Raw genomic sequence first — 14,624 nt, forward strand, 5'->3', positions numbered from 1 at the left:
TCTGAAATGAAAAATGAAATGAAAATCGCTTATTGTCACAAGTAGGCTTCAAATGAAGTTACTGTGAAAAGCCCCTTGTCGCCACATTCCGGCGCCTGTTCGGGGAGGCTGGCACGGGAATTGAACCGTGCTGCTGGCCTGCCATGGTCTGCTTTAAAAGCCAGCTCTTTAGCCCTGTGCTAAACCAGCTCCTTGGCAAAGAGAGAATTCAATTCATTCAACTCTTTTGTAAAACAGAGCTCAGGGATCTCCCTCGTGGAATAATGGACAGGAAACTGTGAGCATCTCCAACTCCAGCCCGGAAGGAGCCCATGGATGAAAATTCATGACCACAGTCACTTTTACAATGTTGCAATTTGGTCAGCACCTTACCCTGCTCTGAGTCTGCAGTTGTGGCTGTGGCAGTTAGCAGATAGCAATGAGCCCGCCCTTGAAATGTGCAGACATTTCGCACTAAGTGTGATCAGTTGGGAGAATTGTTCCTTGAACATCCAGAATGGATATGATCTCCTGGTAAGAGCTATTCTTCCTACCCTCCTCCTCCCACTTCTAGCAGTTTGCTCTGCTCTGCATGTCCTCTACTCAATCTGCCTGTCATGCCGTATTCCAAGGGAAATAACAGCGATTGCATTCATGTTTGGAAGCAATTGGTTTTTGCAGAAGCTTTGAAGTCAGGATCAACTCCTTCAGCAGGTTCACTACCCCCTTTAGATTTTAACAACTTTAAATCATAATAAAAACATCAAACACTTATACAATCATAGCAACAAGTAGTGGAAATCAGTCAGCAACTAGCCTGAAAATAGTTGATCACTGCTATAGATAGCACGGGTAGGGGTTCCCTCCTGCCGCTGAACACGTATTCACTGTGACTACAAAATGGAGAGTTGGCCTGGTGTTAAATTATTGATCAGTTGACACTCACTCCTATTGCACTAATCAATATGATGCTCAGCACGACTCACAACAGAAATGTGCGCACACAACTCAAATGCCATTTTTGATCATATAAAGTCAGTTGTAACACCCAAAAATTAATGTTATTGGTTATTAATGATACAGTGGTTATCAGTGCTGCTTCACAGTGCCGGGTTTAATTCCAGCCTCGGGTTACTGAGTGGAGCTTGCACATTCTCCGTCTGTCTGCGTGGATTTCCTTCGGTGCTGCAGTCTCCTCCCACAGTCCAAAGATGTGCTGGTTAGGTGGATTGGCCATGCTAAATTTCACATTAGTTTCCAAAAGATCAGATGGGGGTACTGGGGTAGCTAGGGGTTGTGGGCTTAGGTGAGAGGGTCGGTGTAGACTCGCTGGGCCGAATGGCCTCCTCCTGCACTGTGGAGATTATATGATTATATTCTATTCTATGATTCTATTTATCAGAAAGGTGCGCCGACTATCTGAACATTCTGTAATCCATGTTGTTATACCATTGACCAAAACACTCTCCTGTTAAATAATGTACTTTACTATTCTGTGTTGGGACCTAGCACCTTGGATGTTTATCCATTAATGGTTATAGCATTCACAACCGATTGTTATGCTTGCTTGGCCTATTCTAATTATTTTGCCAACAACTTTTCTCATAAATTTACCACGGGAGGATCAGGGCGCACAGCTTCTGCTATTCATCAGCAATATCGCCATACTATTTGCGAATGTGAAGAAGTTTCAATGTTATTCACGTTAAATATGTAGTTCTCACTACATCAATACAATGACATTTTCCACACTTGTGCACTGGAGATAAGCCAGACCAAAGCAAATTTGGAGTAATTGGTTTCATAGGACTATAGGAAATCAGAAGCACAAAAGGACTTGGGAATCCTCACTCACGATTCTCTTAAGGTTAACGTGCAGGTTCAGTCGGCAGTTAGGAAGGCAAATGCAATGTTAGCATTCGTGTCGAGAGGGCTAGAATACAAGGGCAGGGATGTGCTTCTGAGGCTGCATAAGGCTCTGGTCAGACCCCATTTGGAGAATTGTGAGCAGTTTTGGGCCTCGTATCTAAAGAAGGATGTGCTGGAAAGGGTCCAGAGGAGGTTGACAAGAATGATCCCTGGAATAAAGAGCTTGTCATATGAGGAACAGTTGAGAACTCTGGGTCTGTACTCGTCGGAGTTTAGAAGGATGAGGGGGGATCTTATTGAAACTTACAGGATAATGTGAGACCTGGATAAAGAGGATGTGGAGAGGATGTTTTCCTACTTGTAGGGAAACCTAGAAGCAGAAGACACATTGTCAGGCTAAAGGGACGATCCTTCAAAACAGAGATGAGGAGAATTTCTTCAGCCAGAGGGTGGTGAATCTGTGGAACTCTTTGCCGCAGAAGGCTGTGGAGGACAAATCACTGAGTGTCTTTAAGATGGAGTTAGATAGGTACTTGATTAATAAGGGGATCAGGGGTTATGGGGAGAGGCAGGAGAATGGGGATGAGAAAAATACCAGCCATGATTGAATGGCGGAGGAGACTCGATGGGCAGAGTGGCCTAATTCTGTTCCTATGTCTTATGGTCTTACAACTCCAAAATATTATTGTCCAATAATATCAAAGGCTCACTGATACAGAAAATGAAATCTTTATTCAAAACCGATTGAAACTTTTCAATTGCTTACATCATTGGTGAGATCTGCTATCTGATGGATCTCAAATTTAGAAAAATGTGAAAAACAGAAAACTCTCACAAGTTCTTCATCTTTAAGCTTCTCAATGCAGTAATAATTTCCTGCTGCCTGTAAACTCCTGTTGTATCAAAATTCATGGTTATTTTTACCTTCACAGTTAGTAGTGATAAAGTACCTTTCAAAGAGGTTGATTGAAGGTCAGCATGTAACTGATCGCATTTTCATGAAGCACATCTCCACTGAGTTGAAAATGGCACCAACACTGCTGCTCCGTCAATGCAAAATAGTTTGTCCTTGATCTGTAAATTCTCTGAGAGGGATAATTCCTCAATTTCATTCCGAAGCTGCACAGTGCCAGAAACTAAAACAAAATACTCGACTTAAGTGAAAATTGTTACAATTCCATAGCACAAAGAAAAGAGGAGAAAGGTTTGGATTTCCATGTGCAAATTCTGTTCAAGACTGTGCTAGTTTCAGGAAGTATCTTTTCTCTTTCTGCTCACATTCAAGTGCAATTTGCCAAACCTAAAATTTACCATAAACCAACGGCGTGTTAGAGCCTATTTTAAAAAAAAGTTTGCTTTAAATAATATTCCTTGACATATTTAAGGTTTTGTATATTGGTTATTTTTTTGTTCGGCAAGTGTGAGATTTGACATTACTCGAAATGCTTATAAACTATTATTTTCAGGGTGGCATGGTGGCGCAGAGGTTAGCACTGCTGCCTAACGCCGCTGAGGACCCGGGTTCGATCCCGGCCCCGGGTCACTGTCCGTGTGGGGCTTGCACATTCTCCCCGTGTCTGGTTGTGGGTCTCACCTCCACAACCCAAAGATGTGCAGGGTAGATGGATTGGCCATGCTAAATTGCCCCTTAATTGGAAAAAAAAAGAAATTTAAAAAAATGTATTTTATAAAACTATCATTTTAATTGCTTCTATGAGGTTTTTATACAAAATGTAAGTACTTGTACAGCACAATATAAAGCCATTATGGGACTTGGCTTGAAAGGTTGCACCATGCCAGAAATTGCATAGATTTTCATGCTCATGAGGGTATTTAATGATGAAATTTCTACTAGATTTTCTTAATTTAGGATTGCCCCTATTTATTTGTTTCACTTAATGTTTTATTTACGTGGATTAATTCATGTTTAACCGTAGAGAATGTAAACTTGTGATCGCTTATAGAATAACAAAGATCACAGCAAATAAGTGGCAACCAGGGAGCTACTTTAATTGCCTTTCTGACGGACTGATCATTCTGACATTGATTTATTAATCTTCAATAAATGCAAAAGCCTGGTGCTACTGACATGGTGCCATTGCAAGCTCTTTCCTTCCTCAAATTATGGTACTTTGAAAAAAAAAATGATTCCAGCCTGCGTTCATCAATTGTTTAGAATAAATGAAATGACAGGAAGCAGTGCAAATGTTTCTGAATGTCACATTTCCTATAGTGGTTAACAGAGCATTTTCAGATCTGGGAATTAGATTTAAATCCAGTTCAGATGGTTGGACGGAAATCTCCTCGTTGCTGGTTCACAGTGCTCTGAGTGAAATAGGTTTGAGCAGGTTCAATCAGTTTCTGGCCAGTGCAGATCCAAGTACAGATGTGCCCATAATTTGGTACCATTTGGAAATTTCACTCAGGAATTCTATAAGGATGACTAATCTGGCAAGTACAAAACATTGGCCTGGATTTTGCAGTCTGTGGCAAAAAGAATGGTGCCAGCTGTTCATTGCACTTACCCCATGGGGGCGATTCTCCCATGCCGCGCCGTCTGGGAGAATCGCTGCTCAGGCCAGTTCTCCGCGTGACGCCGTTCCGCCATTCTCCCAACCGGCGAAAACGGCTTCATCGGGGTCGGCACCGCGCGTGCGGGAGGATCAGCCGAGCAGGCAGTGTGGCCGATTCTCCCAGCCCCCCGCTATTCTCCGGGTCGGATGGGCCGACCGCCTGACCCCAGGTCACACCGTCGCCATTCACCCCTACTGAATAAATTTGTCAGCCAGTCCTGCTGGCTGACGAAGCGGAAGAGAGAGGTGAGTAGGCGGGCCCATCCCAGCAACCAGGAAGTAGCGTCCATGGCCGGTGATGGAAGTTGGGGGGGGTGGTGGTGGGGGTGGGGAGGGCTGTAGGAAGCGTCTGACGTGATCCCCCATGGGCGGGGGAAGGGCTGGGGGGGGGAAAGGGCTGTGGGGGAGGGGGGAAAGGACTGGGGGGGAGAAAGGGCTGGGGGGGAGGGCTGGGGGGGGGGGAAGGGCTGGGGGGAAAAGGCTGGGGGGGGGGGAAAGGGCTGGGGGTGAAAGGGCTGGGGGGGGAAAAAGGGCTGGGGGGAAGGGCTGGTGGGAAAGCACTGGGGGGAGCAAAGGGCTGGGGGGGAAAGGTCTGGGGGGGGAAATGGGCTGGGGGGAAGGGCTGGGGGTGTTGGGGGGGCATTTGAGGGGGATTGGAGAAGGGGGGAGTGGGGAAGGGTGGACGTGGTTGGGAGGGGGAGGGGAGAGAGGGGGGAAGGGTGGACGTGGTTGGGGGGGGAGGGGGGTTTGGGATGGGCCACGTGAGGGCTAAGGAGGATGTGTAGTGTAAAGGGGCACAGGGAAAGGTTACAGGAAAGGGTGGATAGGGTAGGAGAAGGGCGCGGGAGTGAATGATTAAGAAGGGGGAAAGAGGGGGAGGCGGGGCAAAATATGCCACCATCCTGCCGGTTGTGGGGGGCACGGACCACCACGGTTGCCCGCGGGACCGTGACCCCCAGCTGGAGTGCAGTGGCAGGAAGGGGACGAGGACACCGTTCCAAATTGAGGGCATGTTTATGGGCTGGGCCTGCTGGCACTACGGCGAGGGGGGACGGTTTGAACTGTGTGGGATATGGATACTGTGGGCAGGTGGCACTGTGCGTGCCTGAATGAACAGTGACCAGGCAGCCGGGGCACACATTCATTGAAAGGGTCCTGGCTGCCTACCTGCCAAAGCGCCCTCCTAACAAACGTCGTTGCCTCTCCCTCCCTAACCAACCCCCCCCCCCCCCCACTTCAAGTTGATGATGTATTCGCAGCAGCCATCGATGTTCGCCGCCGTGGCGGCAGCGGCAGCCATACAGATGGGCAAGGCGGCTCAGGGAGGGTGCTGCAGAGGGAGTGGCAGCGGATGGCCCCGTGCCAGCTGCTGCTGCTGCAGGCCATCATGCCCGACAAGTACAGGAGGAGGCGGAGGGTGCGAATCACCTCCATGTCATCACCCAGCAAGAGGGCGACGAAACTGATGGGTCACCAGGGGATGAGCAAGAGCAGGTGGTCGTGCCAAGATGGCAGAAGTATCCCATGCACCACCGTGTGTACAGGGACCGCGTTTCATTCGATGACCTAACGGCGGTGGCATGCAGGAGGACACTCCGACTGAGCCGTGAGACGGTCGGCCATATATGCCACCTGATGGCGCACCTCGAACCACTTGGAACTGGGGGAAGACATGCCATCCCAGTGAGGGTGAAGGTGACGGTCGCCTTGAACTTCTTCGCGAACGGGGACCTGTGCGGCAGAAGTCAGGCCTCGGTGCATTCGGACAGTCACCGATGGCCTTTATGCGGTCACAGCAAGATTCATCAATTTCCCGGAGGACCACGCGCACCAGGCTGCCAGGGCATCGCAATTCGCAGCAGTGGCCAGCATCCCGATGGTACAGGGCGTCGTGGGTGGGATGCACGTAAACGTGCGTGCACCAACGCGGGACAGGGACGTCTTCATAAACAGGAAGGGCACATATTCCATGAACATCCAGGTGGTGTGCGACCAGGGAATGAGAATAATGCACGTGTGCGTCCAGTACCGAGGAAGCGTGCATGACGCCTTTATATTGGCGCAGTCCTACATCCCCGCAATTTTCACGGGACACCCACCCCGGATGAGGGGCTGGTTTCTGGGCGACAAGGGTTATCCGTTGCGGCCGTGGCTGATGACGCCCATATGGAGACCACAGACCAATGCGGAAACCCGCTACAATGAGGCCCATGCGACAACCAGGGGTGTAGTGGAGTGGTGCTTCGGCCTCCTGAAAATGAGGTTCCGGTGCCTGGACCGCTCAGGGGGTGCTCTGTAATACGACCCCGACAGGGTCAGAAGGATCGTCATCGCCTGTTGCGTGTTACACAACATCGCCCAACAGAGGGGCGATGTGATGGAGGAGCAGCAATCAGGTGAGCCCGAAGAGGGCAGCGACTCTGAACTGGAGGATGAGGAGGAGGAGGAGGAGGATCGGAGGGCGGCGGGGCACAGACACCATCGGGGTGCGGGATATGGCCGGGAGGCTGCACAACGCCACCGTTTTGGGGCAGCGGGCACGCGATGCGTTGATCGCCGCACGATTAGCACACTAGGGGGGGCCACCCAGCACCCCCCTCACCCACCTCCCGCACCATCGCACAACCCTACCACACACGGCACCACCGTCAAGCTACACAACACCTGCGGCACCCTGTCACTGTCGGTAGACCTCGAATTCCGTAAGCGGGTATGAACAATGCCATGTTGGATGATGACAGCCCGCTCTGCGATGAGCTGTGAGCTTCAGATTGCTACTGAACGTCTGACTCATGGCCATACCTGAACACCCCCCACCTCGGTGTCCCCTCTATGCGTCACGGACACTCCATCACATGTCCATGTGGGGTAGCGGGCATCGGAGCACTGAGGACGACGGCGTGTTTGGTGTTGGGGGGGAGGGGCACTCCCGGCCTCACTCTGCGATGATTGTCGAACACCACCGTCACCGTGCACCCTCACCCGCCCCCCCCCCCCCAGCCACCGGAAATAGGACAGACGGATAAAGGTTTGGTGCAGCAACTTTAATTGTGACATTGAGCAACACGTGCCCTAGCCCCTATAACTAATCCGTGCCCTGCACCCGTGCCAACCTACTACGTGTCTAACTTTTTGGCCTTACGGGCCCTACCACTACGTCTAGGTGTTTCCCCAGACGGTACATCAGGAGTGGAGGCGGACTGCTGAGAATCCTGCCCTTCGACGTGGCTCCCCGCCGGCGCATACTTCCTGGGGCGGCCCGGCCTGGACGGGCCAGGCTGCTCGGCGGGCATGCTGGATGGCGTGCTGCCACCCTCCTCTGCACGCTGCCCACCACATGCACCAGGGACAGGACGGCGGGAGTGCGAGTGTTCTGTTTTGTTATGCTCTTGACGTAGCATAAGCTGCTTCCTTGATGTGCACTCTGACAAAGGAAGGTTCAGACTTGGAGATAGCTTTAACACGTTTATTACTGTTAACGATTCTCCTACTTGGATTCAATGCTACTGTTAATCCTGCTACAGCTACGCAGACTGACGAACCAGTCTGCTACAATCCACGTGGTGGGTGTGATGTTCAATCAACCCTGTGTCTGTACTCACTGAGTGTCTCTACTGGAAAGAGACTGAGCATGTGTGCTGTGTCCTTATATATGGGTTGGTGTAATGCCTTCCTGTGGTAGTGTCACCTCTGTGTGTATCTTGAATGTCCATTGGCCGTGTCCTATCTTACTGACCTATTGGTTGACTGTCTGTGTGTCATGTCTCTGGTGCTCCCTCTAGTGTCTATCTAGGTGAGTGTATGTACATTAACCCTTTGTGTACTTGCAGTGATGTATATCACCACACTACGTATCTAACAATTTGGCCTAACGGGCCCTACCACGATGTCTAGGTAATATTTCCAAATTTGCAGATGATACCAAGTTGGGTGGGAGGGTGAACTGTGAGGAGGATGCTGAGATTCTTCAGCATGATTTGGACAGGTTGAATGAGAGTGGACATTTACATGGCATATGCAGTATAATGTGGATAAATGTGAGGTTATGCACTCTGGTAGCAAAAATAGGAAGGCAGATTAGTATTTGACTGGGTGTAAATTGAGAGACGTGGATACTCTGCGAGACCTTGGTGTCTTTGCACATTAGTCGTTGAAAGTAAGTGCACAAGTGCAGCGGGCACTAAAATGTTGGCCTTCATAGTAGGAGGATTTGAGTATACGAACAGGGATGTTTTTCTACAATTGTACAGAGCATTGGTGAGGCCACAACTGGAATATTGTGCAGTTTTGGTGTCCTGGGGCAGGATTCTCCCCTACCCGGCGGGGCGGGGGGTCCCAGCGGGATGGAGTGGCGTGAACCACTCCGGCGTCGGGCTGCCCCAAAGGTGCGGATTTCTCTGCATCTTTAGGGGCCAAGCCCTCACCTTGAGGGGCTAGCCCCGCGCCGGAGTGGTTGGCGCACCGCCAGCCGGCGGGAAAGGCCTTTGGCGCCACGCCAGTCGGGGCCGAAAGGACTTCGCCGGTCGGCGGAAGTCGGCGCATGTGCGGGAGCATCGGCGGCTGATGCGTCATTCCCGTGCTTGCGCGGGTTGGGATCTGACGCGTTGGCCATCGTGGAGGCTGTGGCCGGGGCGGAAGGAAAAGAGTGCCCCCATGGCACAGGCCCGCCCACGGATCGGTGAGCCCCGATCGCGAGCCAGGCCACCATGGGGGCACCCCCCCAGGGCTAGATCGCCCCACGCCCCCCCAGGACCCCGGAGCCCGCCCGCGCCGCAAGTCCCGCCAAAAGGTAGGTGGTTTGATTCACGTCGGCGGGACTGGCATGTCAGAAGCGGGACTTCAGTCCATCGCGGGCCGGAGAATCGCCAGGGGGGGGGGGGGGGCGGCGACCAGCGCGCGCGATTCCCGCCCCCGCCGAATTTTTGGTGCTGGAGAATTCGGCGGCCGGCGGGGGCGGGATTCATGCTGCCCCCCCCGGCAATTCTCCGACCCGGCGGGGGGTCGGAGAATCCCGCCCCTGATCTGAGGTAGAATGTTCTTTCTATGGAGGGAGAGCAGCGAAGGTTTACCAGGCTGATTCCTTGGATGGCAGGACTGTCATAAGAGGAGTTATTAAATCAGTTAGGATTATATTCATTGTAGTTTAGAAGAGTGAGAGGGGATATCACAGAACGGTATAAAATTATAACAGGATTTAGACATGGTAAATTCAGAAAGAATGTTCCCGATGGTAGGCAGTCTAGAACTAGGGGTCAAAGTTTGAGAATAGGGGGTAAACCCTTTATGACTGACGTGAGGAGAAATTTCTTCACCCAGGGAGTGATGAATCTATGGAATTACCTACCATAAAAAGTAGTTGAGGCAAAAATATTGTGTAATAGAACATTACAGTGCAGTACAGGCCCTTCGGCCCTCGATGTTGCGCCGACTTGTGAAACCACTCTAAAGCCCACCTACACTATTCCCTTATCGTCCAGATGTCTATCCAATGACCATTTGCATGCCCTTAGTGTTGGCGAGTCCACTACTGTTGCAGGCAGGGCATTCCATGCCCTTACTACTCTCTGAGTAAAGAACCTACCTCTGACATCTGTCTTATATCTATCTCCCCTCAATTTAAAGCTATGTCCCCTCGTGCTAGATATCACCATCCGAGGAAAATGGTTCTCACTGTCCACCCTATCTAATCCTCTGATCATCTTGTATGCCTCAATTAAGTCACCTCTTAACCTTCTTCTCTCTAACGAAAACAACCTCAAGTCCCTCAGCCTTTCCTCATAAGATCTTCCCTCCATACCAGGCAACATTCTGGTAATTTCAAGAAGGAATTAGATATAGCTCTTGGAGCTAAATGGGTCAAGGGATATGGGGGAAGGCGGGATCAGGGTATTGAACTCGATGATCAGCCATGATCATAATGAATGGCGGAGCAGGCTCGAAGGGCAAATGGCCTCCTCCTGCTTCCATTTTCTATATACGTTTCTATGTAAGTTTCTATGGAATACATCACAAGGAGATGTGTTGGGCAACTAATGACAAGTCATGTGATGAAACCTCTAGGAATATTTAATTGCAAACCTTGCGAATGCTATTAGACTCATAGTTATTTCTACACCTACATCTGGCCCATTATTTTGGTGTCGTCAGAAGTTCGTTTTTGAGGTTGGATCAGTGTAGAAGAAGCTTTAATGTACTATTTGTTCCTATTATATCAGGGTATCAAGGCTAGGGCTCCATTGCTAAAATTAAGTGACAAAACAAGGTTTGTATCTTATTTATAGACATTCTTCTCTTGAAGAGCATGAAAACACCACCAAAATACAAAAATAATTTAATTTAATTGCATGTTGCCAAGATAAGTTTATGCTTGTCTGGAGGTGGCTGGACATCTTGTGCATCTACTGAAATCAATATAAATGAAAAGAGAGCATGTTCTGTAATTGTTAATGATCCAGTCTATCATCCAAGCATTGACAATGAAAGCTGATTCCATTTTACATTTCTGGTGCTCTTGCACAGAAATAATCATGATCTGCAAATTAGACAATGGTCCATAACGTCCAAGATCCATGGCATCGTATCTCGGGATAAGATTTGATAAAATGGACAGCGGCCTGAATTTTAGGCCCAATAAAATCGGACACTTTGAATTAAGAACTGCACATTTTCAATCAAATCACAGTCAGCTCCAGGACTGACCTGATGGGAATTTGAACTTGGACAAGATTGAATACACAGACAAACTACCTGGACCTGCCCTGTCAATCACCCATTAGGAGATACCCAGTCCTAATCACATGGATCAACTGTTTTGGGTTGGCCAGATAAAGCTGGACATTCTGGCACCCAGTTTTCCCATCATCACCACATAAGGAGAGAATAAGTGCAAACGATGCACCTAGGATTGGACTCCTGGGGTTGTGTTCCTGATGTCCTGCAGAGTTGCAATCAGCATTAACATTGGGTATCACGACCCCTGCCCCGAGACCTCATTGGTTGAGGGCCAGAGAATTTTCTGGCAAGGTGCGAAGAGAGATATAAAGATCGACCACTAGGACCCTCCCGAGCGAAGACTCAGTGTGGAGATAATCAAGAAGATTGGATGACCGATCACAGATGGAAGGAAATAATGTGCGAGACACATCTTCGCGGATGAAGATCCTGAGGAAATCGAGACTCAGAGAACCAGATCCACAGATCGACTGAATCCATTCGCTCGGGTAATATTAAGAATGTTGGGTTCATTTAGTATTGTTTGGGTTAATTTAAGAGGGGTAACTGTTTTTACTGTTTGATAAATAAATTTGGTTGAATCATACACTTTGTCCTTTGTTCATCTCGTAAAGAAAGGCACCTGGGTAAAATGTTTGACCAATAAACTGGTGGACGTGTCTGAGGTTTCAAAAACAACAAAGATGAGCTGGGAAACCCCTACCCCCAGCGGTTCCAAAGTAAGGATTGCCCAGGAACCTCAATCTTCCACTGGGCATTGTCTTGCAATGGGAACTATCTGAAACTCTAATACAAATTGCACATTTTGGATGGTCCTGACTATTTTAGAGTAATAATTACCAGAAAATGTTAGAAGAAGAACTAGATCAAACCTCTGGGTAACTATAGTACACCTCCTGCCTACAGGACCCACCAAATACCCCCCAGGGGACGTCCTGACTACCTGATCCAACTTCCCTAATTATGCTCACTTGTCTTGCACATTTCTTCCTTGCTTCCTAAAGTGTCTGCGCTATCATGCTACCTTTATGTGTAGTATGGTGCCACAATGGTTAACACTGCTGTCTCACAACACCAGTGACACGGATTCAAGCCTTGGGTGAGTGTGAGGAGTTTGCATGTTCTCCCCGTATATGCGTGGCTTTCCTCCAAAGGCATGCAGGTTAGGTGGATTGCTATGCTACATTTTCCCTTACTGTCCAAAGATGTGCAGATTAGGTGGAGTTATGGGAATAGGGTGGGGCTGTGGGCCAAGATAGGGTAACTCTTTCGGTGAGGGTTGGTGTAAACTCGATGGGCCGAATGGCCTCCGTTTATACAGTAGGAATTCCAGTGCTATAAAAAGGGAACCTGTCTTCCTTACCTCTAACTCAGCTTCTCTCAACAAAAGGCCTTTGGAACCCACTACATTACACTGTTCACGTCTGGCATGAGTCGGAGTTCGGCGAGAAAAGAGTAGCGTCATTTCAATGTCCGTAAGTAAGTCAGACTCTGATTGCCACTCCATGGAAGATTCAGGCCAAGATGTATATAAGCTGTACGCAATTTGTAAGAATAGTTTACTTCTAGCCTTAGATATGTTTACAAACAAGAATGATGAATCACATGTGATTCCCTATGTATTCATATTTAAACGGAGAAAGCAAATAAAGAATTGAGATGGCACACTCATGTCTGTAATTATTGACCAGGCTACTCCATTGAAGTTGATTTTGTAGAAGTTTTACCTAAATATCTACAGAGCTTCAAGAACGCCCGAAAGTTTGTTTGACAATGTTCCCATTGAATTCCGAGGATGCAGCAGAAGCACTGCAGATGAAATTTCTCCAGTCTTCTATCACCCATTTGTGATCTACGCCAGAGATAGATTTTAGGAACGTGAACTGAATTCAGTTCAGGTGCTGTATATAATTGTGCAGTCACCAGGATCTTCAACTATTTCCTTGTAAATTGGGGTGTCAGGTGTTGTGAGTTAATTTTGTTAGCACCTTGTTAAACTATTGAAATTATTTTTATCTTCCGATATCTGAGGTAGACTTGCTGTAGAGATGTTGCTACTTGTGGGAAGTTTGTTTCCCCCTCTGTTGCCTGGTTCATGGTGTGGCACGGCTGGATGCCAACACATTCCAGGCTTCTCCCCGATGATAACTTCAACAAAATAACACTCCAGAATGCTTTCTTCACATTTAAATGTGTGCATGTGGGAAACTGTTTTTAGGCTTGCTCTGTGGTGTGATGTGCTTGTGTATATATGAACTTCATCCTCAGATCGTACATTTGCTTTTCTCGTTGTGCACACAGCAGGTTCTGAATCTCAGCTGGGTCATCAGTGGGAGGTGTAAGCATGGAAGCTAAAAATGTCCCTGTGGAATAACTGGGATGGCAGCTACTCATACATTACCTGGCAACAGATGACTCAGTTGCACTGCCAAATGTATGGAAGTCGTCTCCTGTCTCCTCTATCAGCTGGCAACGCTCTCAGAAGTGGAGAAAATAGCTACAAAAGAAATAAGGATACATTGTAGATTTGTGATTGAAGTGCTGACGATAAACTGATTGAGATGCCTATCTTGCTTCCTGGCCTTCAACATTGTTCAAACTCGCGTGATGTGGTGTCTACCTGCAATGCAATCGGGAGACTTATGCCATGTCTTTATTGATTGATGTCACATAGAAGTGAACACACTCTAGGATTGAATAGTCATTGATCTCAGAGCAATGGAGTCGCTTGACTTTTTACCAGAATTCACATCAGCTTGAAAGTATACTGTAGGAAGATGAGTGTATGAATATTTAATATGTGTTTCTGCAATTTTCTCTTCTGCTACTTTAATGGATATTTTAATTCATTTTATTTCAACTGGATTGCTATCTCTGTTAAAATTTAATGACAAAGAAACTGCAACCAAATGCATTGTGTCGGCAATGTGCTTTTCCTCTGGCACTGAACATGCTTCTAATGTTTCCTGCAGATTTGGTGTGCAAATTCAGCTCATTAGGATATATTTTCAACACAACAGTGTACTATGTGCTATTATCATTAGTGGTGGTGACTGTCCCTTAATTTGAGTACGATGTCTGTTCAAGATCACGCGTTTTGTCACGGGTCTTCATGTGACTGAACAGACCAATACTTGGCCCACAGATATTTGAGCACATGGGGCGGATGACCCACGAGACGGGATCTGGGTTGGGCAGTTTGGTTCCTTTTCTTTCCTTCTCTGCTGCCACTCTGCCTAATCATTGACTCAAAGCTTGATGCAGCTTCATGGACAAATTATCATCACATTGAACAATTGGTGGCAAACTCCTCCCAATCATTAATGTCAATGTTGCTGAGTTTCAAGGAGAGTTTTGAGGTGTCCTCTTCTTCAGGAACCATGGGCACTTGAGAGTTGAGAAAATAAGACCTGGCCACACAAACATAGTGCCCATCAATGTCTATTTTGCAGGAGTTTTGCCTGAATGCCT

This window comes from Scyliorhinus torazame, chromosome 14, assembly GCF_047496885.1.
Source record: "Scyliorhinus torazame isolate Kashiwa2021f chromosome 14, sScyTor2.1, whole genome shotgun sequence".
Taxonomy (NCBI): domain Eukaryota; kingdom Metazoa; phylum Chordata; class Chondrichthyes; order Carcharhiniformes; family Scyliorhinidae; genus Scyliorhinus; species Scyliorhinus torazame.